The 8,548-nt window shown below is 48.2% G+C and overlaps 1 protein-coding gene across 1 annotated transcript in view; it reads right to left on the reverse strand.

The window, feature by feature from the left end:
* The window catches only part of LOC119215282 (follistatin-related protein 4), a gene marked incomplete at its 3' end in the record, with an annotated part of 74,559 nt that extends 70,088 nt beyond the window's left edge, over nt 1–4,471 (reverse strand). Inside the window, exon 1 of the mRNA XM_062560454.1 lies at nt 4,129–4,471. The remainder of the gene's footprint in view (nt 1–4,128) is intronic.
* Nucleotides 4,472–8,548: the final 4,077 nt, after the last annotated feature.

Below are 8,548 nucleotides of genomic sequence, written 5' to 3' on the forward strand. Positions count from 1 at the left end.
ACTCAGACAGCTCGCAACTCATTAAGAAAAGAGAAGATCTAATTAATGATGACTGTCAGGAGTCAGACTTAAAAGAATAGAAGACAATTTCCATTTCCATCACTCAACGATAAAGTAGTAGATAGCATCAGGTTGGTAGTTTGGGTAAAGTTAACCGTAGCGGAAAAGAAGCTCATTTCCCAGAACACGGCACTTGTTAGCACATTTTACTCAAATACTATATTTATCACCATAGTTGGGTAAATTGGTTTGTAAGAAACTGCTATCTGCTGACTTTGTTTGTACTGTATTAAAATAAATAGAAACTAATGGCTGAGTGGAAGCCAGTATTTGTATTATAGAGAAAATGGATGGAAATGGAACATTTCCGCCTTCACAGAATACATTATATAATATAGTATGCAGGGAACAGAACGACCACAAAGAACACACACTAAAGACGAGGAAACAGCAGAGCACACAACGAGGGCCAGAAACAAAGAAACAAACCAAACACAAGACTGGTGGCTGTGTGATGCTCAACCAAAGGTCACTAAGTACCTTCCACTTCCATAATGGACCCAAAACATGAGCTCTTGCAAAAATAATAATAATAGTTTTTTTGTTTCTTGTGGACACAGGTTTATTTTGAAAAGACTGAATGCACATTCACACGTGCTGGTGGACATTTGTAGGAAACGTAAGGATCGAAAGGTAAGGAGAGATTAAATGAACCTGCAGGGGGGGGGGGGGGCAAAGTAAACTTGACCAAAGCCAGCGGGCCTCAACAGACCGAACTAAAACGATCAAAGGCAGGAGGGCGTTTGAGCTGCATTTGAAATTGTCAATGGTGGAACGGGGGTTCATTCCAGAGCCTGGGAGCAGCAGCAGAGAAGTCTCTGGTTTTGAGGCCTGGGGGGGGGGGGGGGAAGAGGTCAGCGATGCATTGTGAGTTTTTCTGCATTACCTCACAATGAATCAAAACCCTGAAGCCACTTGAAGAGACGCAAAAGGCCCCGCCCTCCTTTTTCATTCACTTTTCTCACTTAACCCCGACAGCGACTTTTCCCCGTGATCTGGTGCTAAACCCAGAACTCCAGCGAGTGACTCGTTGGATCCAGAAATCCCCCCGTGGGCTGCGTGAAACCCCCACAGCAGCAAATAGGATACCGGGGGGTTGGGGGGGGGATCAGTGGAGTGCTGCAGATAGCAAAAAAAAGATTCGCAGAGGAGGTCAGCACGCAGAGAAAATGCCTCCTCGAGCATCTGTGGCTCCTCGGGGGCACTTTGTGGAGAGAAGTGTCTGCGCCCCCACGCACCACCGTCAGAGCTTCATGTCCCCACACTAACTGGGCTGCTTCAACTCCAACCTCACTCAGGTCACTGCTCCCTGTCTTCCAAAATGAGGAGCGTTCAAAGTCAGTATGAATTGTTTAACCACAGTGATGAAGACTCATATTAAGGCTCCACAGGGGGGGGGGGGGTTGTCATGTTGCTCCTGCAGCTCCACCACCAGCTTCACTGCACTTTGAGACAATTAGTGAGTTTAAAGTGACATTTATAGCCGGCTTCTGTTGTTACGCCATAATTACGAGTCAGAACTAAATACTCCCGGCTGATCACTTTGACACCTCAGGCGCAGACAGGTTGAAGGGAACACGCGAGGTAACGCTCCGCAGGTGAGATGTGCCGCATCGGCTGAAAGCCAGAAGGAGCAGCGGCGTGAGGACGCTCTGCGTGAAAAGTGACAGGCGCTTACGCCAGGTGACCTTCCCGTCACCCCGCCCAGAGTTTCTCCACTCTTCCGTCAGTTCCTTCCACTCGGCGGGGAGCGCTTTGCTCGGGGGCGCCGAGCTCAGCGGCGGGTGACACGCGGGAGGCGGCGGGGAAAAGGTCATTTCGAGTGAAGTTCAACACCAGAATTTCAAGCGAAGCCGTTTTTGTGGCACTGCGCTGCTCGGGTGAGCTGGCGGGGCTCAGGTGTAAACGTCCCTGGGACGTAGCGGTGCTCCGTGTCACCGCGTGCTCGTCAGTGTCGTGTTGATCTGGTTACATTTCTCTGGGTGAGAGCACTAAACCCACTTTTCGTTTAAAACTAATAATGTGAGTGAAGGCTGAGACTCGCAGTCTGCGATGCGGTTTCACTTTGGTTTTTCGAGGATACGGGAAGGCTGTATTTCTTTGATTTGTTCCGCTTCTGCAATTTTTCCAAAGTCAAGCGGCGTAAAGACAAAAGAAAATGAATAGAACAGCGTGGTGGATGAAGTGGGATTGGTTTACCCGAGGGGATAGCTTTGTTGGGCAGAAATAAATCTCACTCCTGATTAGTTGAGCTCAGCATGGGGTTCAGATGAAGGGATCGGAGGCATCGCGACGGCTCACAAGTGCAACACTATAATAATTATAACTGACATGAAAAATGACATTTTTCATATTAATTATAGTGTAATTTATTGTAATTGAATGTTAAATGGACTTGTCAAAGAGCTTTTTATTTGGATTGTTTAGTGCCTGAAGCAGATTGATTGATGGCGATTTGTGACCTTCAAACGCAGGAAAAGCTGAAATTGGTCTGGACGAGAGAGAGAGCTTTTACATCAGTGATGGCCCACACCGAACAATCTGGATTAATAAACAACACAATACAGGGAACAGAATAAATATCAACTGTCCCTTTAATGCACAAACTGTATTGGTTATCCAGACTGAAGTACTGAAACTGTAAATTAAAGACTGCACTAACTGCAGCTCCATCTTTCACTCAAAGGTCAATTACATGTTCATGTTGAAATCATAGAGGAGCAGACTGATGCTCTGTGAGCCCATCACGAAAGCACTAGAAGCCAGCGGAGCCTTCTTCTGATCACAATAGAACATTAGACCTGAATCTTTCTCCAGCTACAACACGCACAGGCTCCAGCTGCTTCTGGCTGCAGGGTTTTCGGTACGTATGGAGAGGTGCAGAAAGTCACAGTAAAGGTTTCCTGTCGTGAGTGTGTGTATCTGAGTGTGAGTCATCCCACTATTAGGCCGTCTCCGAAGCACAACAAGCGGCCTTAATCGTCTCAGATAATATGTTACAGAATATGAGCTGATCTATACTGTGCTAACAAAGTGTTCTCCCCCTTTTGTTAAGTTCTCTTTTAATCATAGTCAGGTGGTTTCTACCGATGTTCTCAGTTATGACCCCATACCTCACGTCTGGTCTCCACATGTTCGCTTGTTAATTTGCCCTCCCGATGAAGGATCGCGCGGAGGCCTCCACGTCTGTTTTACCAGCGAGGGATCCAGCTGAGAACTGCTGCCGGGAATAGATTCTCATGCGGGAGCCAGCGCAAGATATCGATCCAGGGCTCTACGTGTGCACGCCCGCTGTGTGCGAGAGTGCGCGCGTCGGTGCGTGTGGGAGACGTGGCCGAGAGTTGGAGGAGTCGAGGTTTACCCCGATGATGACCGCCCCCAGAAGAACCCAAGAACCCCCAGAAAGAGCCGCCGGCGCGGGATCAGCACCGCGGAGAGCTCCGGCGGTGCGGCCGCGGCGACCGGCTCTACGGTGACCCTGAGCGCGACCCTTCAATCAGACACGAAACATCCTCATTAGTCTCTTTAATTCAAATTATCAAGAGCGCGCGCGTGCTGGGGGGGGGGGGGTGGGATGCGCGAGACGAGCTAAGCTGCACGAGTACCCCTTAGAAGAGGAAGTGCGAGCGACGTGAGATGTGCGTGTCTCACTTTGCTGCTCCAGCCGAAGCTGGCGCATTCCGGGGCAGAGGGGGGTGGGGGGGGGGGGGGGGTGTCCAACTGGAGCCATTTATCAAACTCTAAGAGACTGCGCGCGGCTGTACGAGGTGTCCACGCGAGTCGGCACCGTGGATGCGCTGAGTGATTCATTTCCTCCGGTGTTGCGCCACATTCCAGGCGGTGTAAACACTATCACATATGGTCGCTGCTGACAGGAGGCTGCCCCTGCACGCACGCACGCACGCGACCCCCCCGCTCCGACATTCCTTCAGCAACATAAATGAAACGCAGTAATTCAAAAGTACGCCACCGCCACCCTGTTTAGTTTCCACTCAGCGGCGCCATGCAGCCTCACGAGCCACCAAACTTAAACACACGCCCTTACTGATACGACCGCGTGCACCTTACCTGTGGTAGTGCGAGGTAAGCGGTATTCGAGAGGGGGGGGTGGGGGGCAGTGGGGCGAAATGCCACAGATTCCCTCGCAGCGACGACACCAAAACTGCGCTCCTCTTCTCCTTCTTGCTGTTTGTTGTCGGTTCTTCCGTTAGCTCCGCTCTCCTCCTCCGTTCACTGCGCTGCGTTACCACGGGCGGGTGCGTGAGGCGACGGGGTTCAGTGCGTCCCGACTGTCCATCCTCCACGTTCCTCCGGCTGGGTGTCCTCTCCGCGCCGCGCTCCGGCTCTGCCCTATTTACACTCCCGTGGCTGCGCGCTCCTCTCTGACGTCAGCCGCTGCACGCCGCGTACTGCGCAGAGGCTGCAGAGCCACAGCGCTGCACGGGAAGCGACACCTGTGCGTGGTTAGACATTCCTCAGGACCACCGAATAGCCCAATAGAAGAGTTGTTGCAGATGTTGTATTTGTAGATTTCAGTCAAGGCTACAGAAATAAATACTGTGCTGCTAAAATGCCATTTGCCTTTCAGGGTAAAGATGAGAATGAGATGAATCAGACAGGCGACTCATGAGGTTTCACATTGTCTTGGTTCTTCCAGCGACAACATCAAATGGTCAAATCATGTAAAAAGTGTCACATGCATATTTTAATTTGGCTTTTTTCCCCCAGATGTTTTAGACACAGGCTTTACTTTGGCTCTATGAGAAACACTCAGTGTCACTAATCAACGTGGCGGCTGCGATGTTCAGAGGAATTAGACGCACGAGGCAGACCAGCTGTTTATCAAGGCCGCATTCAAGAGATAATTTACACACTTTAACTGCAGTCATCACGCAACGTCACAAGTAAATGTGTCTCAGTGAACCCGACTTTAACAACCAACCATCCTTCTCCCTACTTCTATTCACCCGCTTGTGTTAAAGTAAAAAAGGGATAACTACAAATGGCACAATTAAGCCCACAGTGTATCCTAAAAAGATGGGAGGATAGTTGTGTCTCCATCAAAATTGCATGTGGCAGTAAAATATTAATGCTCCATATAACATTCATCAAGAAAGTGGGAAAAATAGGAAGAAAGAAGAAATGGGGGGGGGGGAGGAGGACTTAAGGAAACAAATCTAAGCAGAACAACCTAATGTAACAAATTAACATAACTGAATTAATGAATCGTTTCTAGCAATCTGATTGGACGAATTAATAATTGTGAAAGGCTGTTAGAGAATTACTTCAAAGAAGTCGAGGTCTAAAACTGAAAAATATTCAAAAGATATATTCGGGCTGAATAATGTAATTGTAGCACATGTGTGTATTCCAGCATCATGGGGGGGGGGGGGGGGGGGGGGCATTGGTTTGAATATTCTCTCACAATGAAGCAATGAAAGGAATGATGGAGACATTTTTTTATTCATCCCCGACCGCGTCTTTCATTATTCCTGCTGAAAGCGAGTCGTATTAACGTGATCCGCTGAGTACGAGGCCCATTCATTGTGAATTCTTTTATTGTTTCCACACAGAGCGCAGACCCTGTGACAAGAAAACAAAAGTTCAATAGAATTAAGTGCTCGTGTTAAAGTTCTCCCCCAGACGCATTTCACGGTTTGATGTTGAAACACTCCCATGTTTTCAGTTCTGTTTAACAACACAAAATTGAAATATACCATAATTTCCCCCTGCTCACGGCTGATTGAGCTGTGTGCACCACTGGAAACAGGCTTCAGTTAGCCCCCTTTTACTGTTTAAGTTAGCAGATTAGCGTTAGCACGCCGAGGCTAGTTTAAAAAACAAATTTGGTGAGTCAGCAACTTCCCAGCAGGGAACATTTTTACAGCTGTGCTTTTCTCTCTTTAATATATTCAGTATCTTTAGAATTCCAAACCCACGAGTGGAAAGAGTTTTATTTATAAACTTATGAACTGACTCAAGTCTTCTGGCTCCGAGGAGAGAACATTAAACTGTGTTTTACACATTTATAAACTATTTCCCAGGTGATTTCATGAAGACTCATTTGTTCATTTTTTTGTGGAGGGAAAGACGCTTGTTGTAATGTTGATGAACCTTCCGACTCTTTCACATTTAACTGCGGGAGGAACCTGTGTTTCCCTGCTGATCCGTACGGGCTGATCTGCTGTCATCACACATCACAACCAAGAGAGGCGAATCGCGTAATAAACGGTGTAAGATAACAGAACTGGGTCACCGAGCCGCCTGACAACAAGCTGGCCAACTGGGACAAGGAGACATCCATTGTAAAGCTGTTAGAGACACGTGGCAGACCTAAAACATTACAATATATTCTGGTGGGGTTTTACAAAGAGAAAACAAATGGCATGCGTACATTCTTTTGTCATGTGTAACGAATGAAATAACACACTTGTCAACACAGTCTGCTATTTGTCACACACATTTTCAACAACAACCGGATCCTCCTCTGAAAAACATAATTACACATCTTTGGACGTGTCGCCAGGCATTTATTGTTGTTGCAGTGATGCTGATCTGCATCGTGTGATTGTGGTTCTGCTGAAGCCTCCTGTGAGGTCTTTAAGTTATTAACCTTGCCCCCCCCCCCCCCCGCAACCCTCCTCCAAACAGATTTTCGTTGTCTGCAAACAGTCTGAAATACATCTGATCTTTACACCTTCACGACTTGTCATGGAGGACAACACACACACACACACACACACACACACACACACACACACACACACACACACACACACACACACACACACACACACACACACACACACACACACACACACACACACACACACACACACACACACAGTATTGACGAATGCACATCAGATCTATTCATAAAGCCAGCAGCTCTCTTCCAGCGCAGAGACGATCTCAGAGCGCTGTAGGCGTACCCTGAGAGGCAAATCAATCACACCTAAATGGTGCAAATATGAATCGACCCTCGGGGGGGGGCTCAGACAGACGACAGGCCGTGCGCGGCATCACAAGAGCGTTTCACCTTCAGCTCGGCCCATGGCTGAGCGAGCAGAGCTCCAGACTAGCATGTCGGCAGTCATCATTATCTCACGAGTGTGTGTACTCGCAGTCTAACGTCAGAAACATAACGTGCTCTCCCCTCAACCTTAAAGGCACTCATGTGTCAGCAGTAAAAGGCCCGCGCTCCCTCCCAGACAGAGACACTCGCAGATAGAGCCATAACTCCTCTTTATGTCCTTCTGCTGCTTCCCACACGTCTGCATCACTCACCACCCGCGTGGACTCGGCTCAACAGTTGAGTTTAGCTGAAGGACGGTTATGCAGATTGAGGTTGAAATGTGTCCAAGACGGACTGGAACCGGACCATCTCTCAGTATCAAAACAACCCCAAGAGGTTAACAAAATAACACACAAACAATACGACCAGAGTTTAGGGTTGGGGGGGTGGGGGGGGTGTCACAGAAAGAGAGCCGACAAAGTGCTACGCACTACGCTTTTTAGCCTCCAGTCGGACGACTTCTAATGTCCACACACACACACAGTTTATCTCTCAAACACACACACACACACACACACACAGGCCGGCCACTAACTACATTTCTCACTCTCTGCCCCCCCCCCACACACACACCTTGTGTAATGGTCTTTGTTTCCTCTTCCTGCCCAGCTCCGGTGTGATGGCAAGCGCGGCCCCGGGTTCCCCAGATGACCGCTGAGATAGAGCTAACAGATGAGCGCAGCACTGAGGCGCTGGAGGTAATGGTCGCTACAGCGCCGGCTTACAGCCCATATTTCTCCCTCATGCCGCCCACCCCCCCCCCCCCCCCCCCTCCCTCGTGACACCTGCAGCAGGGAGCTGCTCGTATTAGAGAGACGTGTAGAGGAAAAACAACAGGAGCAAGCACACGGGCTCATGATTACACACGGTGAGCGACTTCTGTGCCGTTGGTGCAAACAGGGACAAACATTTCTTTTCTGAAACTTGAGAAACGCAGAATGACGAAGTGCAAATAAAAAGAAAAAGAAATGGTTCAGTTCACGATGGCACCGTTAAAGAGATCATAAGTGGATTTATGTCCCAGGTCCATCTGCAACAAAGGCAGCAGAGGTGTGACTTTAATTACAGAGCAGTGGAACCAACCTCCCAAATAATATTATATTTATGTATATAATATATATAATAACAATGAATGTATATTATCTGAGTGCAGATGCTCTCTGAGCGTGGAGCGGTCGAAATTCTCCTCATATCACCTCAAAAAGCAGCTGAAAGGAGGTCACCATATAAATATATATATATATATATATATATCTTGTGTTCTTTGTTCATAGCCAAGTCCCCTTAAATGTCTTTGTCAGGAAGTCAATGACTCCGTCTTTTCTTCTTGCTGATCCTGCACACGGGGAGAGCGGTGGACTTTAACTGACTTTGCATTTTACATTTAGCGCATGCCTCCACTTTGGCGTAATG

This window comes from Pungitius pungitius, unplaced genomic scaffold (assembly GCF_949316345.1).
Source record: "Pungitius pungitius unplaced genomic scaffold, fPunPun2.1 scaffold_63, whole genome shotgun sequence".
NCBI lineage: Eukaryota > Metazoa > Chordata > Actinopteri > Perciformes > Gasterosteidae > Pungitius > Pungitius pungitius.